The 24,083-nt window shown below is 42.0% G+C and overlaps 1 protein-coding gene across 1 annotated transcript in view; it reads left to right on the plus strand.

Annotated features, from left to right (window-relative positions):
• Positions 1–5,345: 5,345 nt before the first annotated feature.
• The window catches only part of PTN (pleiotrophin), a 77,539-nt gene continuing 58,801 nt past the window's right edge, over positions 5,346–24,083 (plus strand). The window contains exon 1 of the mRNA XM_036400263.2: positions 5,346–5,632. The gene's annotated coding sequence lies outside the window, so the exon portion shown is untranslated. The remainder of the gene's footprint in view (positions 5,633–24,083) is intronic.

The raw sequence follows: 24,083 nt of genomic DNA on the forward strand, positions 1-24,083 counted from the left end.
TTATTTTCTTAGTGTTCCTTCTATTGCTGTGATTTCACTCAGACTCGTAATCAAGGATTTAGCTGTCTTTTCTAAAGGAGAACTCTTATCATTTGATTGTGCATAAGAAAAACTTGTTAAAACCACTTATATTTGTCTTCAAATGTGAAGTTTAGCATCATTATAATTATGCAGGTGAACTCTTTACAAACTGACAAATCAGAAGGCAAGAGAACATTCTGGTAAGTGGAATTTCTTTGTTCATACATTCAGGCTCAGAGTCGTGCTGGTTGCACCATATTGTGGATGCAAAGGGTGTTGTCATGGTTGCTCCCAAAACACTACCAATTCACTTTAAAGGGAATATAGTAAGAAATTTTTTTTTTGATTATATAGACACAATTGGATTGCAAGCTAGTGATTATGTATTTCAAAATGTGGTTGCTAGAGTTTTAACTGAAAAATGCTGTGTGTCATGATTTAGCTCATAGGGAAAGGATCAGAATACTTCTAATTTTCTAATCACTTTCCTGCTATAGAGTTAGAGCCTCTAATCTGTTATTGCTAGCTTGGCAGAGAGTAAAATTGACCATTTCAGTCCAGTGCCCAGGGCAAAGCTATTTAGTACTGTGTCTGATACTAGCTGATTGCCTTAATGAAGCATCAAGGACTGATTTGGTGGAATTATAAATGCTATCTTCTCTACTTCTAGAGCCAGTCCTTTCATAGAATATTTAGGCATGTGGCTATAGTGCCTTGTGAAGAAAAAAAAAGGTACTAGCAAATCAGGTTCTTCCTAGGAGAAATTGAAAGGGAAATTTGCATTCTAATTGTAGAGTAATTTTCTGCCATAAGTTTGAAATCAATTAAAAATGTCAATTTTATTGGTTCATTTTCAAAGGAAAAACATGTTGTTTCTGCATTTTGCTTTGGTTTTACAATGCATAGTGACAAACCCCCAGCAAACAGAATAGAAGTGGTAGCTGTTGTTCAGCCCTTCATAATAAAATGCCATTCTCTTTTGGTTTAAACTTCTCCCTAAACTGCAAAACTAGAATGAAATGAACATGTTTGTTTATGGAAAAAAAAAAAAAGGTGATCATGTACTTAAAACATTTTTTTTCATCATAGCTAAGGTATTTTATTTTTAATGCAGTAGACTTCAAATCCTGGATATGTAGGACTTCCATTCCCAGGATTGCCAGCACAAACAAAAGAAGAAAGTGGTGAGAGAAGCCAACATATGAAGAGCAGCCTTTTAAATGCTGGGGATCTGCAAAGGCCTGCTGTGTTGCATTATATTTGTGGATTTCAAACTGCAGCATGCAGATGTATGCACATGAATAATTTTGAGCAGAAGAGCTTTAATCCCCTTGTAGAAAATGGAGTCAGTCAAATGTGTAAAGTTACGACATGTATTCATGGTTTGGTGACTGAAGCTTAAGATCAAGTTCTGGGCCACTGACTTTGTTTTCAAATATCTTAAGTTTTTAGCATATGTGCATGAAAGAATAACTCTTCTGGGTTCATGCTCTTGCCGTCGTCTTCCACATTCCTCTGGGAAATCTGATTTTTTATACTCTGGATTACTTTAATGTTAGAGAGTAAGGTATGAATTATTATTTCTGAACTCATGGATTTTTCTACTCCAATTATAAGATTGATAGTCTCTGTGATGATAGTGTGCAGGCTTGAAATGAAAGATAGAGTGAGAGGGTACACAGCTCAGAAGTAGTTGATTTCAATCCTCAATGCATTCACTAAATAATTCAGTATCCCTAATGGAAATCTGATCTGAGCACAGCAGTCGGGATGCAGGGCACTCAGTTGCCAGGGCTTGGCAGCTCAATAGCTCGGGAACAACAATGGAGCAAAAGGTGAAAAAACCTTTAAACTGTTGTGTGGTTCTCCTCTCTGCTTTCCTGGAATCATGTTACATTTTCCTGGTGCTGCTGTTGCTGATGGCTGGGGAGAGCGGGGAAAGAAATTGATATTTACAGTGGAGCTGAAACAAACAAGGCAAGCTCAGCTCCAGCTGACCTTCTAACCTGCTCAGCAGAGGGACCAAAAGCAGGGAAGCTCTTCTTGAGAGAAAACTGCATAAAGCCTTGTCCTCTGACTTGCTCTCTGAACTTTAGAGTCAGAATTTTTAAGGCCATCTTTGGAAAAAAATGTGCAAACTGCTGTTAGAAGTTCCAACTGTCTCCCTCAGGTGGGTTGTGAAATGATTACCTAAGAGTAATAAAAAACCCTAGCTCCAAAGAGAAAATTTGGTGTTAATCCTTTTTTCAAAGGGAAAAACACACCTAATTAAAGGGAGCTTATTATGGGGTGCTATTTTTATTTTGGCAAAAACTGTATCTAAAGTTGGGAGCTTCTTTCCCCAAAATTGTCATAAACTTTTACTGATTGGATTGGGATTCTAATGAGGATCTAATAGTCTTGGATTGCTTATGAGACCATTTGCCTATGGCATCAATCAAAGGTCCTTTTACAGCTTGTTTTGGCCCTAACCTTCAGTTTTCCTTTTTAAGAGATATTTCAGCTCTGTCTCACTCATTAGGTTGTACATTTTTGCTTCAGGTAGCAAACAGGATATGTGAAAACAGAAACTGGACTTCTACAACTGCCAGTCCATTCCTCACCACTGTTTTTTGAGTGGAACCAGCAGCTGTAAACTAATGTTAAGGATTTTAAAGAGAAGTATCCCTGACAATCTTTGTGAGCAAAGTGTCTTTTCTCAGTTATCTTTGTGTTCCGAGTAGAAAAGTAATAGTTGAAAAGTATTTTTTCAGTAGGGATTTTCCTACATGTCACAAGAAATGTTGACTAGTCTGCAGTTCCAGAGATCATGCAGCAATTATATCATTGTCTAAGAAAAAAACTCAGGATAGACAAAACAGCAGAGATTTGGAGATAAGCTTCTCCAACCTTAATATCCTTTTATTAAAGCAAACATCTCTGTGAAAGTAAATGGTCATAGCTTATCTTCCATTCATCCCTTTTCTCCATGCTGTACTGCTGCTCTCCACTGGGAACCAGTGCCACAGGCACATTTGAGGTTGTGAATAACATAGTTGGTGACCTTTTTCTTGGCAAAAGAAGTTACATTTGTCCTCTCAAGACTGCTGTATTCACTGTCTCATTGTCTTCTCTGTCTTAACAGGTTCTATCTCAATAGCAAAAGTTCAGTCAAGAAATTCAAGGGTTATGCTCCATTAATATCAAATGTATCCAACAGAGTGAGCAATTTGGAGCAAAGAATATTTTTCCTGTATTTGTACAGTGCTTGTTGCAATGGAAACCTCAGTTAAGCCTCAAGGTTCCATTGAAACAAATAATATAAACATTAAAAAGCTTTTGATTTTTTGGCAATTAAAAAGTGAGATACTCCCTTTTTCAGTCATGGGTGCTTCGAACAATGATCTGTCCCCTGAGAAACTCTGCTAACCTTGCTAGCAGTTTCATTTTGGAGATTCTGAGTCAAATAACACACAAAACTAGTTTCCGTGCGTGTAAACTCAGTTTCAGGAAAATAACATTGGAGCCATGAAAAGCTAGGTATGGAGAAAATCTGGGAGCAAATTTGGTCGAAGATTAACTCTTGACATTGCTTCCAAATTTAGAGGCCAAATGAGGCTTCTAACATCATGCACATCTTTGTGGAAAGCAGTTGCTTTCTGCAAAGTTTCCACTGTTTTATGAAAATGCTAAGCTTGCAGAGCTTTGGCTAACAGATTTCTGTGAAGCCTCTTGGCCCATTCTGATGCAATCTGATGTTTTGGTTTCAATCAAGGTGAACTTAGAGCCATTGTTCTCTTGCCTACTTTGTTACTCAGAAAGGATTGATCATCTGAAACGTGTTACAGTGGTTGTACGGAGAATTTCTTGGGTCTGCAAAGTGTCAACCACTACCAGGTGTTTTTTGATGGAAAGTTTCTTTCTCGAGGTGCTTGCCGTGCTTCGCACCGTGCTGCCAGGATTTCACTGAGAAGACCTCAGGAAGGTGCAAGCTGGCTAGCAAGCATTCATTCAGCCTTGCCTGCTCTGAAACACAAATGCCATTGAGTGCTCCTTTCCACTCATCCAGCTGCTGGGAAGGATATTCTCTCCACCTCAAGCCATCACTTTACACTGCAAATCGAAGTTGTTGTTTTAAATTACATCACTGTCATTAAACGTGCTGGTGGCGCAAATCCCGAACAGCCATGCCAGGACTGAGCACATAACTGTGTGATGAAAAGAAGATGTCAAGGTGTGGATGGAAAGGGTTAGTTTACTTTACTAAGAAGGACTCCAGGTGAGTGCAATTGCCCGCTCTGGGACTGGCTGTACAGTGCTTTTCATTGTCACAGATGGTAGGTGTTAGATGATGCAATGTGCACGGTGCCAGACAAATTACTTTTTTAGCTCATTCCTCTGGAAACAGGAGGGGAATCTGAAGTGGATTTCTGTGCAAACCTGGAGCAGGAGCTGCAAGCTGCAAACCCAGCTGAGACCTAAGCAGTGAATGGGCCCAGTCTTTCAAGTGAAGGCAGAGACTTGCTCTGGGGAGAGGGCATTACACAGAAATTGCCTGGAGTTTGGAACAAGTCCATGTAGTTTTAAATTAAGCTGTGGATTGGGGAACACTCTTATTCAGTGGATGTAATGAACCTAAAAGTTGGAAAAGCCTGCTCCTAAATGAAAGCCCTGATACAACTCCAGCAACCGCTACGACCCAAAGTGTTGAAATAGCATGGCAAAAGTTGTTCTCATCATGCTTTTAGGCCAAGCTGAAATTAAAAGCTGGGGGTGGGGGGGGGGCTGGCAGAGAGAAGGGGTCGGCTGTGGGTTTTCAATTATTTATTTATTTATTTTCTTTCTTTTTAAATTTATTTATCTTCTATTCATTTATTTATTTCCCGAGCAGTATTTCCAGCCTATCACTCCCGTGGTCAAAATGGCAAGCTGGAAGCCAGCGAGGCCGAAGTCAGAGCTCTCCAAACTCTGACAGCCAAAGGCGATCGGGGCAAAAAGCTGCGGGGGACGTTTGTACCTGCCAGAGCAGCTGAAGCCCCGCACCGGCCGGGCTGTAGGGCGAGGTGCCTCTCCCTCTCCCTGGGTGATGAAGAGGAGGGCAAGCTTCCCGGGCTAACAAGGGACCCTCGGGCGAGCCCCGCTGCAGCAGCTCCCGGGGGAGCCGCGGAGGAGCGGAGAGGAACGGAAAGGAGCGGAGCTGAGCGGAGAGGAGCGGTTCGGTCCCGCCCCCGCTCCCGCCCAGCCCAGCCCGGCCCGGCCCGGCCCGGCCCAGCCCCGGGCGGGGGCGAGGCTGCCCCGCGGGTGACCCGCCCGGCGGGCGCGGCCCCTGCGCATCACACGAGGGGGCAGCGCGGCCGCTCGCTCTGCCCCGGCGCCCGCCTGCCTCCCCTCCTCTCGCCGCCTCGCCGCAGCCCGGGCTCCGCCGAGTCAAGGCGCGGATCAGGTTCCCTGCCTCCACTATAAAAATCTCGGCGAGAAAGCTCCGGCGGGAGAGCGAGCGGAGCCGGGCGTGAGGCGGCGGAGCTCCGTGAGGAGCGCAGGGACGCGCGGCGGCAGAAGCGGCCGCTGCTCACCGGGGACGGTCGCGGCTCGCCCCTTTCCGCTGCGGGAGAAGAGCTTTTTGCCGCCCCAAGTAAGTCCGAGGCAGCGGCGGGGACTCCCGAGGGATGGTGCCTCCAGCGCTTGTTCCCCCGGGGCGCGGTGGGAAGCGCTTCCCTCGTCCCCGCCCCGGCTCCGGAACACTCCGGGGTGCACCTGAGGGGACACCTGAGCTGAGGTGGTGGCTGAGGTCTGGGAGTGCCCAGGAGCAGGGACGGGGCCGCGCTGTGCCGGGCGGGGAGCGCTCCCGCCGCGCTTCGCTCCCTGGGAGCGTTTAAATGGCAGCGCAGGGTGCGAGGGACAGCGGTGGCCGTGGGTGACGGGAGCCGGCGGGGAAGGGCGGCAGGGGGGTTCGGGCAGGTCCCTTTCGGGAGGACAAAAGGGCAGCGGAGCGCAAGCCCCCTGCGGGTCCCAGTTACCCTGTGCCAGGAACGTCCCGGCTGCAACTCGGGAGTTTAAATTGTGCCGTCAGACCGAGCGCTTCGGCTGATATTTTTCTTGGAACTTTGCCTTCTTATCACTAATTTACTCCTGGTGAAGCAACTAAATCTAGCAAGTGGTCATAGATCTATCTAAAAGTGCCGTCGTTAGTTTGTGTCTTCTCCTTCCTCGGGAGGGATAGGCTGGGGGAAAATCTGAGTTAGCAATGGTGAAAACACAGTTTCCTCTTTGTTGAACGTTTATGTTATTCTGCAAGTGTTTCATGGTCTGCAGCCTCGGTGCTTCTAGCTCCTTACCCTCTTTTCTTCTCTCCTTTTTAAAAAGTACAACTTTTCCTAGGGAAGAGGTAGTTTTCATCCTGCGGGAGCTTATCTGCTCCTTTTACCTCTTCCACTTGGCTCTCGCACCTCTCCTCCACGCTGCCAGTGGCTTTGCCATGCTGGTCCATGGCCACTGCACTTTAACTTGGTGGCACCCTCGGGAGCTGGCTCCTCGGATGTACACCTGAGAGACTGGCTGGCTCTAGGGAGCCCTGGGGAAACGTCTCTGACAGGAGTTAAATCTTTCTCTGCCTCATAACCCTGCAGCTATGGGAGGTGGTGTTCTAACTAGATCCTGCTTGCTTGCAGTGACTTGTATTACAGCAGAGGAACATTTTACCTGCGGCTCATCAGCTCTTGAGTTGGTGTCCTTTCCTTGTTTTCCCTCTGGGCACTGATTTTCTTAAGCTTTTAGCAAAGCTCAACTTTTTGAACAAGAAATAAACGATGTGTGTAAGTGACTGTATTAGGGAGAGGAGGGAAGGGATGGAGAAAGAGAGAAGGAAAGTAGAAGTTGTTACAAAGAAATACCTGGGGCTTTATGTGTTCTGAGCAGTGTTCTTGAGCTGATTACAAAACAAAGTTAATGCTTCTGTCTGTTTGTTTTGCTTTGTTTGTTTCAGTTTCCTCCCTGAAAAAGAATAAGAATTAAGAAAAAAAAATCTAAACTTTTGATAATGAGACATAGTTTGAAGGGAAAAAAGAACCAGTGTATTTGTGACAAAATTTGTTAATTTGCTGTAGGAAAGAAAATTTGGAAGTGCATGGAGAGGGTACTTCATCAAACTAAAAAAAAAACCCCAAACCCCCATAACTGACCCAAAAAAGCAGCAAAGCCAATTCCTGCTGCATAATTTAGCAACTTTTGCTAAAGAGAAGGAAAGTGGAGATTTAATAAACTCCTGTCTCCAGGCTGAGCTAAACTCTTCAGTGATTTTTTATGTATGAAGCTTTGGGTGAAACTGAAGGACAGAAACTCACCGACTTTACTCGAGTCAGCTCTTGGGTGGGGAGAAAGAGAAGCCAGCAACAAACCTTTCTTTTACAAATGGTAAATATTCGCTTATAGTGTAGAAGTGGCCGAAGAGAAACAGGTTTTTTGCAGTTACCCAGATGTCTATCCCCAGTTCTTTGAGATGCAGTCTGGCTGATGCATCCTTGCCAGCAGAAGGTTTGTCTCACTATAGGATTACAAAACATAGTGCTGCTATCCCAGTACCATATGCCTGACACTGGGGACACTTTGGAGGCTTATCTTCTTCCTGACACAGCTGTACTGGTGGATGTTTTGTGTAGATTAATCTTTCTGCCACGAATGTGAATATTACTACTTAGTGAACTTCCAGCGGTCATGGCTTTGGCAAGGTACTTCCTTGACATGTCCTCTATTTCTTCTTGGTCATTCTGGGAATGCTTATTCCTGACTCCTTAGATAACAATTAGAAATAATTCTTTACAGGAGCTCTGCAAATGCACTCATTTAACTCATACTATTTTTTTTTTCTGTGTATGTGCTTGTGTGTGTTGGGTTTTTTTGTCAAGGAAAATACAATTTATCTAGTGTTATAGTATAACAAGTGTTTTAGTGTAAGACTAGGGCATTAGGGATGGAGCTGGCATGGCTGATTGCTTCTGCTCTGTTCAGGCCCCCTCATTACCTACATTCCCAACTGTGGCGTTTTCTGTGGGAATTGCTCTTTAACAATGTATGCTTTGCTTGGATATTTACAACCTCTTGCTGGTCAGTGTATCAAAAGCATTTTCATTTAGAGGATGCATTTCAGGACTTTAATTGAGGAAATCTCTTTGTTCCAGGGCTCCATAATAAACCATACAAAATGCTGTCTTTGAACGAAGTAGGTCACTGTAACGCGTGCACACACAGAGTGATTCTCATCTGCTTAGGGGAGCCACACTCGCTTGAGCCATATCCCTGGTGAGCTTGTCCCTGATTTATCCTTCTTGGACTGCCTTGTTCACAGGGAGCTTATGCTGAAAATTCACTGCTGGAGGTCATTCTCCATTCTTGGCATCTCTGGCAGCCTTAAGCTTAAATTGCAGCCTCGTTTTCTATCCAATCAATACCACTCTTATGTCACTGAGTTTCCATGGTGCCCTCAATCTTCTGTCTACATATTGATGTCTGACAGCAGGAATAGCATTCTGTGTCGCTATATATACTTACCAAACCTGTCAAAACTACTTAGGGTCTGTCGCACTAATTTATATCCATATCCTGATATTATTTGTATCTGTTGAGCTTTGACTGATGGAACTTGCTGCACTAAGGAATCGGCCCCAACAATGCACTCCAGGGATGGCTCAAGGGATGGATGTTTTGAGAAAGGGGAAAAAGACTCTCTTCTAGAGTAGCTAGGGTAGTCTAGAATCCTTTGAGCACAATAGAGTCGTTTTGAAAACATCCAAGTCTCAATGGCTCCAAGTTAATGCTTTGGAAATCATTCTTCATTGTGCTGCTCTGAATGCACAGAGGGTCCTCTCCAGTGGAGCCATGGGGAAGAAAATAGAAAAGTGGGCATTGTCAAGTGCTCAATGTGTGTTTGAGGGGAGTTCGGGGAAATTTGAGTTACTTGTCTGACATCAATTTCTTCAGCAGAAGCACTGTGGAAAAATGGAATTAGAGGAGCCAGCAATTTCTTCTGTAGTGTGGATGTTTTTGTTTTACTACAATAACCCACAGAGCAGAGTTGTTGCATAAGAAATGGTACAGCAGTGTCTCTGTGGACTGACAGAGCAGCAGGGAAACCAGATGAGAAAAGACACATCTTCTGTATATCACTAAATTTCAGAGCACTGACTACTTGTTACTTGTGTCAGCAGTATTTAGGCTCTAAATAAAGACCGTATCAATTTTTTAAAAATTCAAATATGCTTTGCAAACTGTTGATTTTGGGTTGAACAGAAGTGGTCATCAGCTGAAGATCTCTTTAATCCCACTGCCTTTAACATGAGCTTGATCCAACCCATTAAATAAGAGCTGGCAGTCAGTATGGAATCTGCTTCTTAATATTTTTCTTGTTCTGAGTTGCCAGAAAAACTGATCTTGTGATGCCAAGTTCATCAATACTTTTCAGACTCTCCTCAGGCTCCTACAGTTTTTGCAAGTGAAAAATAAGGACCTTGAAGATTTAAAAGGACCTGTTGCAGGTGGTGGTATTAAAGTAGTTCAGTTTGTTTTCAGCAATGGTTCACCTGACCATGGTAGAAAGGGTCAGCAGGACTTCACCTAACTCTTGGCAGATATGTCTCACCTTCTTTTATTCCAAGGAACAGAACCACTGTGCCATTTCAAAATATCTGGCTCTACCTTCTGCAGTGGCACTGTGATGATTTTCTTATTTTTTAACTTTATTTGCTTCCTTGTCCATATGTGTGGGAGTTACTTTTGCAAAACTGCAGTCGTCTTGCAGGCTGCTTTTTCATGTCTTTCAGGCTGAAGATTGAGAGAACACAGCTGTAGGCAGTTTGGTGGGAGATGAAAAGGGGGAGTGGGAATGTAATAAAAGAGAGCTGTATTACTGATAAAGCCAGGGGATTTTCACCCTCACCATCCCTCCACTCCAAAGAGCCCTTCCTGGCCTTCCCAGAATGGCACATTCTGGTTTCAATGGGGATGACCTCTGGAGGTGAGGAGATGAGCTAACTATATCTGAGGCAAAATCCAGTTCCATTACATTAAGAAAAATGTATTAATGTGTTATTTTGGGCCTTAGGAGCACATTGCTTGGCAAGTGCCACTGATTGCATGGCAGCTGCAACAGAGGGGCAAAGACCTTTAGAGCAGAAGAGGGTTACAGGAGTTGGGTATTTTCAGATAAAAATAGTCTTTGAAAATAAATAGTGCTTGGGGCTCCTGCACACTGCCATTTAGTGAACTGCAAAGTTTTAAACTGGGCCTTTCTCCTTTGAGGCCTGCCAGCACTGTTTCAGAGCTCATTAAATGTTTCACAAGAGCATTATAAAAATCTTCCTTCCTCATTAGTTTCTACACAGTTTCAGCATAGCTTGGACCTTGTAAACATCCCCTATTTAGTTGTGGATGAAACCATCATCAAATGGCTGTGGGGAGGGAAGAGAAAGAGGAGGAATTCTCTAATACCCCAGTCTAAATCTGTATTTTGACACTGGTCGACAGGCAGCTAACCACATAAATGAAACACACTTTTTGCCATCTTCAAGCAATATTTTTGGAGGAATTCCCTATCTGTACAAAAACTCTCCTCTCAAGAGTAAAACCAGACAGAACAATTGGGAAGGAAGACAAAATTGGATGGGCTCTGCTGTCCTTCCAAAAGCCTCATCTGCAGGCCTGGGCTGATGCTCAGATATTTTAGGGAGGCTGGTCCAGCTGAGTGGAGATGGGCACGGGACTATGAGGCGGAGCTAGGCTGTTTCTTGGGCTGGAGCGCAAAGTTGGTCTTCATCTTCTGAGCTCTTTAAGACACAGAGACAGCTCTGCTGTTGTCTTCATCATCTGACTTTGCTAATTGCATCTACCTGTTGCCTTTTCTGTCCCTAAGGATTAAAAAGGCAAAAAAAGCCAGATAATTTGACTCCATGGGTACGTTGGAATTGAATTCCTTGGGCATTGACACAACCAGTAAATATATATGGATCTGTGGAAGCCAGAGTGTCCCTGCACAGAAATAACTGAATTAACTTCTCAGATTCAGTTCCAGTGGATATCAGGCACAGAACTTGTTTTGTTCTCTTTTTTTTTTTTTTTGTGGTTTTTTTTTCCCCTCAGAGCCATGCAAACAGTGGCATTAGTTTCATAACCATTTAAAGATGATATGGCTCCTGCATTTAAGGCTTCCTTGTTTCTACTGGATCACTAGAACAACAGATTCATTTATGCATGTGTTTATTTTTTTAGCTCTACTCCTCACACATCATGTATCTCGAAGTGCAAAGGAGCCTTAGTAGTGCAATGCAAATGTATGCACCCATCTGTAGCCAACAACAGAAGGCTCACAGTCTGTAGCATCTTTTCTTCTGTGATAGGAGCATCCAAAATGTGCTTAATACATTGTGTAAAGGTATTTTTTGTATCAAAAACTTTAGTTTTAAAGATAACTATTTTAGATGTTCTTTTTTTAGCAGGTTTACAGCATGTGAGCAGCAGTGGGAAGAGTGACATTGTCTCAAAATGCTCATTTTAACATTTCTGTAATGCTTATTTAGGCACTTTGTCAGATGGTAAGGGATGAATCTTGTAAGGAAGGTTTGTTGTCTTTCAAAGCATGATAGGAATTGATTTAGAAATAGCCTTGGTAGAAAAACGGCAGTTCTGATATGGTGGTGTCTGTGCAATGGTGCTACAAAGTCACATCTTGCTTTCAGACAACCAAACTTCTTTCATTTCAATATTTAGTTGTTTTTCAGCTCACTAGAAATCATATTCTTCCTGTCTAGAAGAGATTAATATTTAACCAGGCACACATACACATCCTCCAAACATAATTCAGGCAAAGTTGATGCTTCAGCAAGAGCTTCAGTTCCATATATTCATCAGAATAAGGAATATATAATTCAGTCTAAGATTTAGAAAGAGTACCTCCTCCTTTGTTTTGGCAACAAATTCTTCAAAATAAGACACAAATGCGCTATTATGCTGCTAAATGGTTGTGACTCTTCTTGTGCTTCTTGAAGCAAAATCTCATTACCTTCATTGAAAGTACCTTTGGAGTGAAGCATCTTTTAGTAAATTAGAGATAATAGATTGTTCTGGTATTTTGCCTTAAATCTGGTATAAAGACACTCTGTTCCTTTAGTTTGCACAATAAAAATTCCATGTTTAAAAGTAGCCTCCCTCCACCCCCCCATCACATTGAACAGAATAATTTGAAGTTGTTTTCCTGCTTAGGATGGTTTCACCTGCAAAACTTGTAGGGTTTTTTTACTGTAAGGATTTAGCTTGCTTTTTGGTGCTGAAAAGCCCCTGAGATGCCATGGTTGCTTCCCAATAGCCTGTGCCACCTGAGTGCCTGGTTGTTTGCTTGGATTGCTGCCTTCCCAGAGGCCAGAAAGATATTTTCCTTTGTGCAAGAGTCACTTGCTTTTATTAGCAGCCTGTCTGGCTGCAGCTGATACGCAGTAGGGACGGCTGGATGGAAAAAAAATCTACTAGCCAACAGATAGGATTTTCAGCAGTCTTCCAAAAATGCTGCAAGCTTTGATTCAGGAACTTGATGTCATTTCACTTAGTAAATCCTCACTTTGCTAAGCTGTCCCTTCAGCCCGTGTTTCTTGTCCGATTTGCGCGTTGTCAGACGCTTTTGCTAATCTCTGTAGTTGATGTTTGCTGAAGTGATTATTTGGCAGGAGCGTGTGAGCAGGCGTGTGTGTGTGTGTGTGTGATTGCTGTTGGCATGGCAGTTGGCATTAGCATACTTGTTCTGTGCTCTGGGCCTCCTCCTCTTCTAGACTTATTTATGCAGCAGAAGGGACAAAAAAACCCCACAAACCAAATCAGAAACCCATGTGGGAGCTAGTTATGGTACGATGATCCACTGGCCAGTTTGACCAGAGATCTGCAGAGTTCAGGGGAGCCTGAAGGTTGCTCTCATTTTCCTTCTAGAACTAATCCCAAATAGACCGTCCACCAGCAGAGGATTTGTAAAGAGCTGACAGGGATTATGGGCTGCCTAAGTAGGGGTATCTGCATTGAATTTGGTCCTTGCTGTGCTTGCAAATACCATGGGAAACTGTATTTATGGAGTGGTAAAGAAGAAAAGACAAGCTCCTCTCCCTTTATATTTGTTTAGCTCAAGAGTCTGTCATTAAATGGGACGTGGGTTTTAGTTTGTATTTTGGGCTCATTAATATTGAGTGGTCATTGGGATTATAGGTGTATGTGTTTTAAGAGGTGCCATTGTCTTCTTTCCATCACTTCCAGTTTGAGCTGTAGTCTGTGTGTGTCTTGTGCATTGCTGGAGCATCTTTATGGCTCTGAGTTACCTCACTGAGAACAGTGGGATTTACTTAGACAAAGTAAGTGTAAAAGTGCATGTGAAATCTTTGTTTGATCGTGCAAACTTCATTTAAAAGTTTAACATAATTAGTGGAAATAAAACTCTTTGATGACACCGTATGTGTTCAGGTCCATGGCCTTTGTGAGTGGGTGGGATGAAAGCTCTTGTGAAAAGTTTTCTAGCAATGCATTTACCGTGGGCCTTTGGCAGCTTCACTTGGTATATTTCTGGAGACCTGTTTAAGCATGAGCTGCTCTTCTATTAATTTTTTTTTTTTTTTTTGGTAGAGCCAAGCTAATGGTGATCTGGGTTTCTCCTCCACTTCCCAAGATAAACTGCTTCTATCAGTCCATGCTAATAACCATACCCTTCCAAGGCAGGGTCTGGGCCATATGGGTGCATAACCCCTGGCCAGACCTGTCCCTGAAGGACAGCCTAGTGCTGTGAAGCTTCTGTGCTTGTCTTGATGAGAGGTGGAGGCTTCCATCTTCCCATTGTGATCAGCCCTTGGGTTTGTCTCTGAAGGGAGAAATCTTCTGGGCTTAACATCTGAAATGTTTTGTAAAGTTGGCTGAAATCAGAAATTCAGGAGAGAGGGGAACATTTTCTCTCTCTGTTTGTAACTACCTGGAACATTTGCCACGCTTTCATGATAGGAAAAAAAATCAGAAGTTCAAAAAGGGATAGGAAAGTGAACTTCCTGTTCTTACTCATAATATTGATCCAGAAAAGTTATTTTGAAGCTGCTTTCAAAACCATTTATAGGCACTTCCAGTATTTTGCAACAGAGTTAACATTTACAAGCACCTCTTCATTTGTGGTGGAACATGTGGTGTCCTACATGTTCCTGGCCTTTCTTTGGCTGCTTCTCTGTGCCCAAATTCAGCATCTCTGTACTGGCTTTCCCAACGGGCGAGAGCTTTAGAAAGCAGTGGTAGGTTGAATACTGCCACACAAGAAAAGGGCTTAAAAAATAAAGGTGGCATCTTACAGCATCTACTTTGTTCATTTAGTTGCTATGTACTATATTTTAGTTTGAATTATTTATGACTCTGTCTGCAAGTCCCTTAAATAAGAGCCCCTCTTTCCTGTGCTAACCACAACCGTAGGATGGGTGGGTATGGCAGGAGTGTGTTTTTATAGAGGAACACAGAGAGATGTGTAGAGACTTTGCCCTGACATCATGCTTTACACACACCCCAGAAGCAAGTCTCTGCTGGGAGAAACTTGAAAAAATGTAGGGATGCATAGCAAAAAATGTGTTAGATAACTTTAGAGTTACCAATTGTGCAACATGTACTGTAAATGACAAGTTCACATCTTTATGCATTGACACTTTCAGCATGTGCAGTAAGGCTCTGATTCCAGTTGGGATTTTACCAACTGAGATATCTCAAGTAATTGTGGGTGGGAATTTCTTGTCTTATTTAAACTGCAACAAACAAAAAACTCAGAGCAGGAGAAATCTGTGAAGTGTAAATTATCTGTCTTGAGTCAAGAAAAATTGAGGTTGAAATATTTAATCTAAGGCTCATCGAAATGGAAATTTTTGTGTTACTGAATCTGTGATTTCAGGTCAGTGGAATTCCAGTTTGTAACTGAACACTTCCAGCACTTAAAGGGCATTGAGAGAATGGAAACAAGAACTTAGCCTACATATGAGACAGGCACATTAGCTACAGTAAGCTCTTCATGATGCCCTGTGATGTCCATGCTCATCATTAGGGCATTTTTATGGTCACGGTGTCTCAGAAATAAGTGCTGTAGAATACAGCAGTGGGCAACAAGGAGCATTTTCTCAAGTTTATCCTTTCCTGATCCATTTAAAATTTTCTTCAAAGCATACCTTTGAGAATTAGAATCTAAGTGTAGTATTTGTAAACATTTTAAACAGTTGCAATAATTATAAGTTATTATAAAATTGTCTATTTATAAAATAATTGGAAGTAATTGAAATAATTTGTAATTGTTATTTGCAATTATTCCTACTATTATTGTAGAATTGAACAAAAATAGAAGTTTTATTTCATTTTCCCCCCCAAACTTGTCCATGTCCTTTTCAATTGCTTCACAGGACAGGGTGTTTTGATATTTTTTTCTTTTTTCTTTCTTCTTATTCTCTCTTTACAATCATAACTTCTGTTGCAAAAACATTTCAGCCTTTGATCAGTGCCCTTAGTGGAGAATAAGCTTGGTTTTCACTACCTGATGCAAAGTGTGATTGGTATGAAATGAAAGGGATATTTTTTTAATCTCATTTATATCTGTCTTCTATTCCTTCACGTTTAAAAGATATATTCTAGGTCTAAATACTTTTTGGAGTAGCAGAACTTCCAAGCTGCAGCTGCTGATCCCAAGTGAGCTCTGGTTTCCTTGCTGAGATTCCTGTGCAACACTCCCGGCTTTGCTGCCTTGCAGAGCTCAACACTGAAGGCAGAACGTGCTTCTGTGGCAGCAGCTGGGTCAGTCTGTGAGTTAGGCCTGGCTTTTCCCTGGGCATGGACCCCTCTCTTCAGTCCAATTGTAAAAGATGGGAAAGAGGAGGGGTTGAGTTCTGTAAAACCAGTCTTATGTGGATTTCTTAAAAGCCAGATTGTGAATTTCTTAGAACTCTTTGCAAGTAGTGTTCATCTTCCTTGGCTTTAAGTGTGGACAGATCTGGAAGGGGTTTTCCCCTAGGCAGATAAGCCACAAGCAATCTGTTTAGGTTTTGAAGATGAATTTTCATTACTCTGAATAGCTGAGGTTTCCTGAATCTTAATTTTGAATTCATGTGTCTATAATGTCCTTATTTTCATAACCTCAACTTGTCTCTTCTTTAATCTCTCTTCTATTTAAATAGTGCAGTAGGTCACCTTTCATAAATATTACACATTCTCTCATGTTTCTCATTTTCAGTAGCCTTTTACAGCCCCATGCCTAGTTCTAAATCAACAGAATATTTCAGTTTCTTTATTTCTAAGCTCACAATTCATGCCCTTATTTTAGCAATCACACTTAGTTGAAATTTAACCCTGCATTCTATAATTTTAATTTCCACAGTCAAACTTTTTTTTTTCATTTTACAGCTTACAATTTTAGAAGTGCAATTCCAAAGTTTTGTATACTCTGAAATGACTCTTTTGCTAAGCACAGGGATGTGACATCATCTGTCTTCAGAACTTTTTCTTTTTGATGTCTAGAAGGTAGTTCAGTAGTGTATAGTGGAAGCAGATAAATAAATAACTATATATATATATATATATATGTATATATAGTTTGTTTGTAGGGTTTTTTTCCCCATTAGACTTCAATATGTCTGTGGTGAATTTTATCTGGTGTTTTGTTGTCCAGTTGCCTGGATTGTGAGAACAAGGACCCCCATACCGTTGGTTAACACCACATTACACTGGCAGTGTGTTTTGTGGCCTTGTTTTCCATTCTTTCTATCAGATACTTCACAAATGCCTTCGACAACACTGATCCTTTAGGCAGGACTTTAGGTGCTAAAACATCTCCCTTTTGTATGAAAAATTTATTATTGTTATCCTGGGAGTCTCTGTTCCTTGGCTAATACTGAAAATGTGACAGTTACCTCTTGTCCCAAGATGACAAAGTTCTCCTAACGCTTTCAAAGTCTTTGAAAATCTGAACAATTTACATCTGGTAAAAAATAGCCAGTATATGTTTTTGAAAATCTTTTTTTGGTTAGTGGGTTGTCATTTGTAGGTTATGATTTATCATTGTGGAAAATGTGCTTTTTTAAACTTCTCCAGTTTGTGGGGTTCCCACTTCAGGCTAACTGGTTTACACTTGCCTTTTACTGACTTTTCTCAGCTCTGGAAATGCAGTTTAGTGGAATCAAATTTCTCAAGTAGTTTCTTTTTTCCATTTTCTTTCTTTTATTTCCCCTAACTCTGTCTGGCAGTTCTGCACTTGTATAACCCTGGGGCATGCATCTCCCTTCCCTGCTCTGTAGTGAAAACAGGGGAAGCCGTTTAACTGCTGTGCAATCTCTCTTTCTGCCCTCTCTGACTTTGCATCAGGAGAGTCTGCAGGACCCACTGGCTCTTCTGGAGTTCCAGTCTCCCGTGTGCTTAAGGAATTCCTTATTACTTGTCACTACGCATTTGCTTCCTTGTTCTTCAGCCTTGCTCTCGGACCCGTTAATCTCCATTTTATATCTCACCTGCCAAAGTTGTTCTCTCCTATTAGTTTCACTTGGGCTGCATTTCCATTTTCTTTCTCTTAAAGATATTCTGTGAGTGAATAAATTCTTAAACTACATTTGCGAAGTAACTTTGTTTGCTTTTTCTTTTTTTATCTGGCTGACCAGAAATATCACCAGTGACTGCACTTTGGCATCATTTCAGAATATCTATGTCATTCTTGGCATGCTTTTTAAAAGGATGGCTCTCAGGGAACAGAGAGAAGCGACTCCCAGATTCTGTGATTTTTAAAACCTGGTTCTCTTAGCACTGATAATGACCTCCCAGTCATACACCAGAATCAAGCAGTAACTGTGGTGTGAAGATTTCAAATGACTGTGAGAGAATTCTATGTTTACATCCTATGCAAATGTATCTGAACTGTTGCTGTCCTCACTTTAGAAATAAGTCTAGAAACAGCCCTAATTCCTTAATCAATTCTTTTTTATTGCTTGGGGCTTATTCATTGTAGATTTTCCTTCTGCAGTCTTCAAACTAACTGCCATCATGTGAGTTGGTTACACTGACAAGAAATCATTTATAAAAATTATGGCACTTTCACTTTTATGGAAAATGGTGATGCCATCATTTGATCACCAACTATTTCACATTGATCAGCCCTGGTCTCAATTGGAAGCTTGTATATTATCACCTTCAAATCTGTAGCTCAACATTTCCAGTTGGAAACTCTCCCCTCCTGTCCCACCCTGCCAGGAAAGCCTGAAAAGTCCTATTTGTCCTTCTGACTTCTTCCTCCTTAGCTGGTATGTGAGCAATATTGTATGTTTTTGCCTTTTCAGAAGAATTTCCTCTAAGCATTTTAACTAAAAGCCTGATCCGAAGTATCTGAAGGTCCACCAAAGTAACTAAATATATATGCAAAAGTAAATGTATATTTTTATATAGGCTCATTGTGATTTAGATTAGCTGTATAATCTAACAATTTTTGTGCTCCTGCCTTGTTGGGGGGGTGGAGGGGGGGTGTTTTTTGTTTTTTGAAATTAACAGCTAGGCAAACTGTGCTCCAGGAAGCCGTTTGTGATATTAGAAATGTGAGCTAATTACACCCATATACATCTAATTTGTTGCCCTGATGCTTTTCAGCTGTGGCAAATGGATAACTATTTGAAAACAAACATGTTGTCAGAAGTGAAATGTCCTGTGCAAACTACCCATTTTCCCTCGAGTCTGTGTTCAGTTTATCTGATGCTGACTTAGTCTCCATGCATCTCACAGAAAATTATTTTAATATTAACTTCTCATAGTAACACTTACTCTTCTGAAATGTCTTTCATTTAACTCCTAGAATTATTTATGTTATTTGCAAAATTGATGTTTATTCTCTTCTCTTTTCCCCTTTCTCATTCCTATTATGGAAAATCAAATCTTAGTAAGTTGAGGTTGTGGTCACTTTAATGTTATTACCTTTTAACTGTGGAATCCCAAAGCAACTCTTTTTTGAAAGAGAGGAAGCTTTTGTTTTAGCCTTCATTTTGGAGCTATCCTGCATGCTCAGCAGTGGTCAGGAGGGCAGGGCTTGGACATCTGCCACTGTGCTTGCTCCTCAGCAGAAGGTCATGTGCAACCCTTTCCCCAGGTTGCATTCCTGTGCACAGATGGAATGAGAGAGATGGGACAGTACTGTCTTATCACTAGCTGATGTCACAACAAGCAGTCTCAAAACATATCTGTGCATTTTTTTTTTCTATTTTGATGCATGCCAGCATCTTTTTAGCAGAAGAAAATCAACTTATGCAAGCATATGCCAAAAGCAGGAAGAAAAAGGCTATTTGATCAGGAAGTGGGCTTGTCTTTAGCAGTTGTTTTTCTTTCTTTGTGCTACTGGAACAAGATTTATAACAGTGATTAGTAATCACAAAGATCACCCAAGCAATTTTAAATTCACATATTTAGAGAAAAACATCTGCAAAGGAGTATATGAAGAGGAAAGAGGCAATTGTGAGCCTGAGCTGGGCAGCACCAACACGTTCTTCCTTTTTAGCCAACTGGGGTTTGCAAGTTGGGTGCACTGCCACTTGTCAGCCCTGTCTCTCAGCATTTCCATATAAGCCTGTTAACTGGATTGGGCTGGACTTAAGAAAGAGCTCCTTCCTAATCTTGATGGGCTCAAGTGGTTTTTATGGAGGGTGCTGTGCATGGGCACAAGGGCTTAGTGTTCCTTGTCATCATGTGAGTCACTAAATGCCTTACAGGTTTTGCTGTGACACACACAGCACCAGGAGTGACAGAAGCCAGCTGAGGTTGCAGATAACCTCCTGCTTCTAAAGGTGGAGCTTTTGTAACATTTGCCCGCTGTGCCTCTGAGTGTGGCAAATGAAGGAGTGACAACAAATAGCTTTTATTTAAAGTCAATCATTGTTTAGGTGGAACTTGAGGAAAAATGGTTTAAATGGTGCTCCACTGTGCAAAGGCTTTGGAAATGAAATAACTGGGCCTTTCTGAATAGCACACCTGTAAATAAAGCACACCTTTATTTGACATCCAGCTGCTGATACCACTGCACTGAACTGCATGGTTAGAGGATCTGTGGGGGAGGGAAGAATTTAGGTGTGCTGATCAGAGTTCAGTGGGAATGTTGTTGTCATATGACAGAGAAACAAGGACTGCCAGCCTCCTGGGACTGGAGTGAGCCTTCATCTTGGTCTGGTGGGATTGGTCTATGGGATTTGGTGGCCCTGTTAGCACAGCAGTGCTGACTCTGGTGTTCACCACAGCTCATGCAGCATCCATGATGTTGTCTTATGGTGTGCTTTCCCATCTGTGTGCTTTGCAGGTTTCCAGCAGCTCTGTGAGGTCCCAGAGAAACCTACCAGTGATCCCATTCTCCTCTCTCCCTCTCAGTGTGGTGAAGCACACAGCATGTGTGTATAACAGGCAAATCAGAGCAGCCGAGGTCAGGAGAAGTCAAAAGGGTCGGACAACTCAGTTTCTCTGCAATTGAGAGAGTTTTTCACTGTAAAATGGAACACACTGTCCTTTGGGGTAAATAAAATGTGCACATACAAAATTTGGAAATGTATGGTAGCAGGAGACTGTCTGAGAGCAGTTTCTATTTGCTGCCAAGAATACTGAGTGTTCATCTTTTAACCCAGTCACTCCAGGACAGCTGAGCTCTAGCTGTGGTTTGTGTGAGTTGTTTGGTGCACAGGGACTGACCTAGTTCCTGTGTGCTTTCAGTTATGGCACGTTTTGGTGTGAGAATTTCCAAGTGGGAGCTGGGTGTAGTGGCTAAAATGTGCTTGACCCCATTTGGTGCAACTTCAGCATCTGCCTCTTTGGAGGCTGGGTTGGTTTGGAGCTGGGGAGGCTCCTGAAGAGGCAGAGACGTCTCAAAACATTTGGCTTTGTGATTCCTGGGACATCTACCGTAGCTGGAAAGGCAGATGAAGATGGTGTCCAAGAAAGGACCAAAGAGGATTGATTGCAGGGTGCACTGAACCTGAGGAGAGCACTTTGATGTGCTATGACAAACCTAGACAGGACATCCTGGGAAGCTCCCAGCCGAACATTGATTGGAAAACAAGCTGCATTGTCATGCTCTTAGACCCTTTTTTCCAGGGCCATTCTTGGACGGCTATTGGGATGGTGGAACTGGGAAAAATGGCTCTCCCTGTGTGGGGAGCAGTGGATGCTGCAGGTAGTGATTAAAAAATGGTGTGAGTGCAGGGACACCAAGGACTGCAGTAACAATGCATTTTTTTTTTTTTTTAATCCTTGTGGCTAGAGCAGGACTGTGAATACAGAGGAAGTGCTGTAGGATTAGACATGTTTTGATGGAAGACCAGGGCAAGAGAAATGAAATGATGCCCTGTGAAAGGCTTTGGCAGAGTTGTGTGTAGGAAGATTACATTTTGCTTGTGTGCAGCAAACTTGATGTAGTTAATAGTATTTAATGCTATTATTTTCTTTTTTGAGGTTTTCCTTTCTTTTAAGCAATGTATTTACCACATAAAGGGAAACAAAATATTATTCATATGTGCAATACCTTCCAGGGAATTGGGAGGAGTCCAGTGCAGTTTGCAGTTGACATAGATTTATTTATCCCTGGCTGAAAAATCAGTTCCTGGGATGCTGTGGGTCAACCCCCAAGCAGGCGTGTGATTGGGCTTTAAAAAAATTCCAGCTTCTTGTGTCATACTGTCCATTCAAAACATTTCAGGACATTTTTAAAAGCTGGTCATGATTTGGGCCCATGTATGATTGTTCTCTCCCATTCTCTTTGCTATCCTAATTACTTTTATTGAGCCTTGAGGAGAAATCCCATCACAAATTGTGTGGAATCTCTGGATCTTTTACTGGATACAGAGTTCAGGCTTTCTCTTGCTCTTCATTGGGAAAAAGGAGAAAAAGAAATCTATTGCTGAAAACATATCGGGTTAAGAAGGCAAGAGATGAAATAATTACACCTTATGGCCCCTGGAATGTAAGGATAAGTGGGTGTAGTATCAGACTGCAGGGGAAATCAGAGGCAGAGCTTCTTCAGAGACTTCCCTGGGTGTGAGCTGGCTGGTGTGATGGCAGAGCGGGTTGATGTTCTGGTGCTCCTCAGAAGCCTGGGTGTTCAATAGCGCCCCTTCCCCATTTCCCAGTGGCAGGGCTGCATGAGATAAAAGCTCCGAGGAACTCCGGGACCTTGGATCGGTCTGGCGAAACGCAGCCAGCCATTGTGAGTGTGGTTAATTCACACCGTGGCCACAGAGGACAAAATGGATCTTTGAAACAAATGTGGTGGTGGGGGTAAACCCATCAATCATGTGAATGCTGCTTTACAGTAATTCACAACTGCAGCTTTTCTCTGCAGCGAGGGCTGGCCGAGGCCGATCAATCCCTTGGCTCCCAAATGGGTCTCAGCAGGCAGTAGCTTGCTCCTTGTGGGTTTGTATGTACATGAAAGCCCACTTTATATTAACTCTGTGGAATAGTATTTTTCCCTCTCTCTCTAAACCCCTTAGCACTAATTCAGTGTAATTATACTCACTGAATACAGTACTGACAGCCCCACTCCTCCCCCTTTCCTGTCGGGATATTTGCCTAAAAATCTCTAGATGAAGAAAATCCAAAACAACGATGGGATTCTTTGTCCTGGCCTTCTGCAGAGGTTTTTATTATTTTAATGTAACCTGATGGTCATGCTTTCAAGTATTTCCTTTAAAGCTGAAGACTGAAAACACGTTTTAATTTTTTTCTTTTAAAAATTAATGAAGAATTAGACTTTAGTCTGTAAGGAAAATGTTAAATATTGCAAAAGTCATTACTAACCGAGCATTGGAGTAATTATTAACAGTCTGAGGCTGCTGAGGACCTCTTTCTACCTTTCTGGAAACAGGGAAAGATGTCAGGAAAAGGCAGGGAGCCTCTTTCCACCTGTTCCTTTTTGTGTCTTAAGTCTGTGTCATAGGGTTGGGTGACATTTTCCCTGTCGTGTTTCAATGCTGAAAATAATGATGCAAGTGGCTTAGCACAGCATGTTCTAGTTCTTTCTATCTCTGTATGTATGAATGAAACCTATGTAGTGGAAATTTCTGGAAAGCAGTGATTAAAAAGGATTTTAGGGGGTCATGGGAAGCAGGAATTGGCAGATGAGCTCTGAATGTAGTTCTGTGGAGAAAAGTCTAAAACCAAATCCTAGGCATATGCCTGAGAGGATCAGACCATGGTAATGATGGGGATACCAGGATAAGGCATCCTGTGTTGGTGTCAACATTTTCAAAAGATGCAAAAGAAAAAAATGAAAGGAAAGAAAAAACTCTTCAGCAAACTGGTGCCTGGAGAAAGTTTGCTCTGCAGCTTAAAGAGCTTAGTCTGCCTGACAAACTCAAGAAGAACAGATAACCACATTATAAATATTTCCTAGGGAAGAAAAATTACAAGTACTGAAGGCCTCTCTTAACTTGCTGGGGAAAGCTATGATAAGAAAAATTCAATTACAAACTAATTTACTATATTACAGTGTTGATGGTGCAAGGCAGGATGATAATTTCACAAAAGCTTTCCTTAGAAGGCAGTGGATCTCTCATCTTAAAAAGTGTAAATGGCAAATGTGGAGTTGTGGATAGCAGAAGATTGGTACAAGGAACTAACTTGGGGCTTTTGCATAAGGACATCCATTTTGTCTTGACAGAAGAGTTTTTCTCAGCTTCTCAGGGGTGAAATGTGGGCAGGTCAAGAAAGCAGAAGTTGTGTTTTGAAAGATAGCAAATGTGTCCTGCTTTAGCAAGTAATTGAGTTCTCTTTTTAACTGTAATATGCAAATCCTGTAATTTAGGTGCCAATTTGCTTCCTACAAAGGCTGTGACATGTTGCAAGTCACACCTCTTGTGTTGACCTTTATCATATCCATTTGTAGCTTGGCTCCTGTAAAGCTAGAGAAATAGAGTCAAACCTCATGTGAAAAGCAGAGAAACATGCATCATAGAAATTAAAAGGGCCGTGATGGAAGGGCAGCAAAGGAGACAGTTGCTTACTCTTTCCTTTCTAGACATATTTTGGTTGTTGGTAGTTTTTTCTGTTTTCTTTCTGTT

Source organism: Molothrus ater, chromosome 5, assembly GCF_012460135.2.
Source record: "Molothrus ater isolate BHLD 08-10-18 breed brown headed cowbird chromosome 5, BPBGC_Mater_1.1, whole genome shotgun sequence".
NCBI lineage: Eukaryota > Metazoa > Chordata > Aves > Passeriformes > Icteridae > Molothrus > Molothrus ater.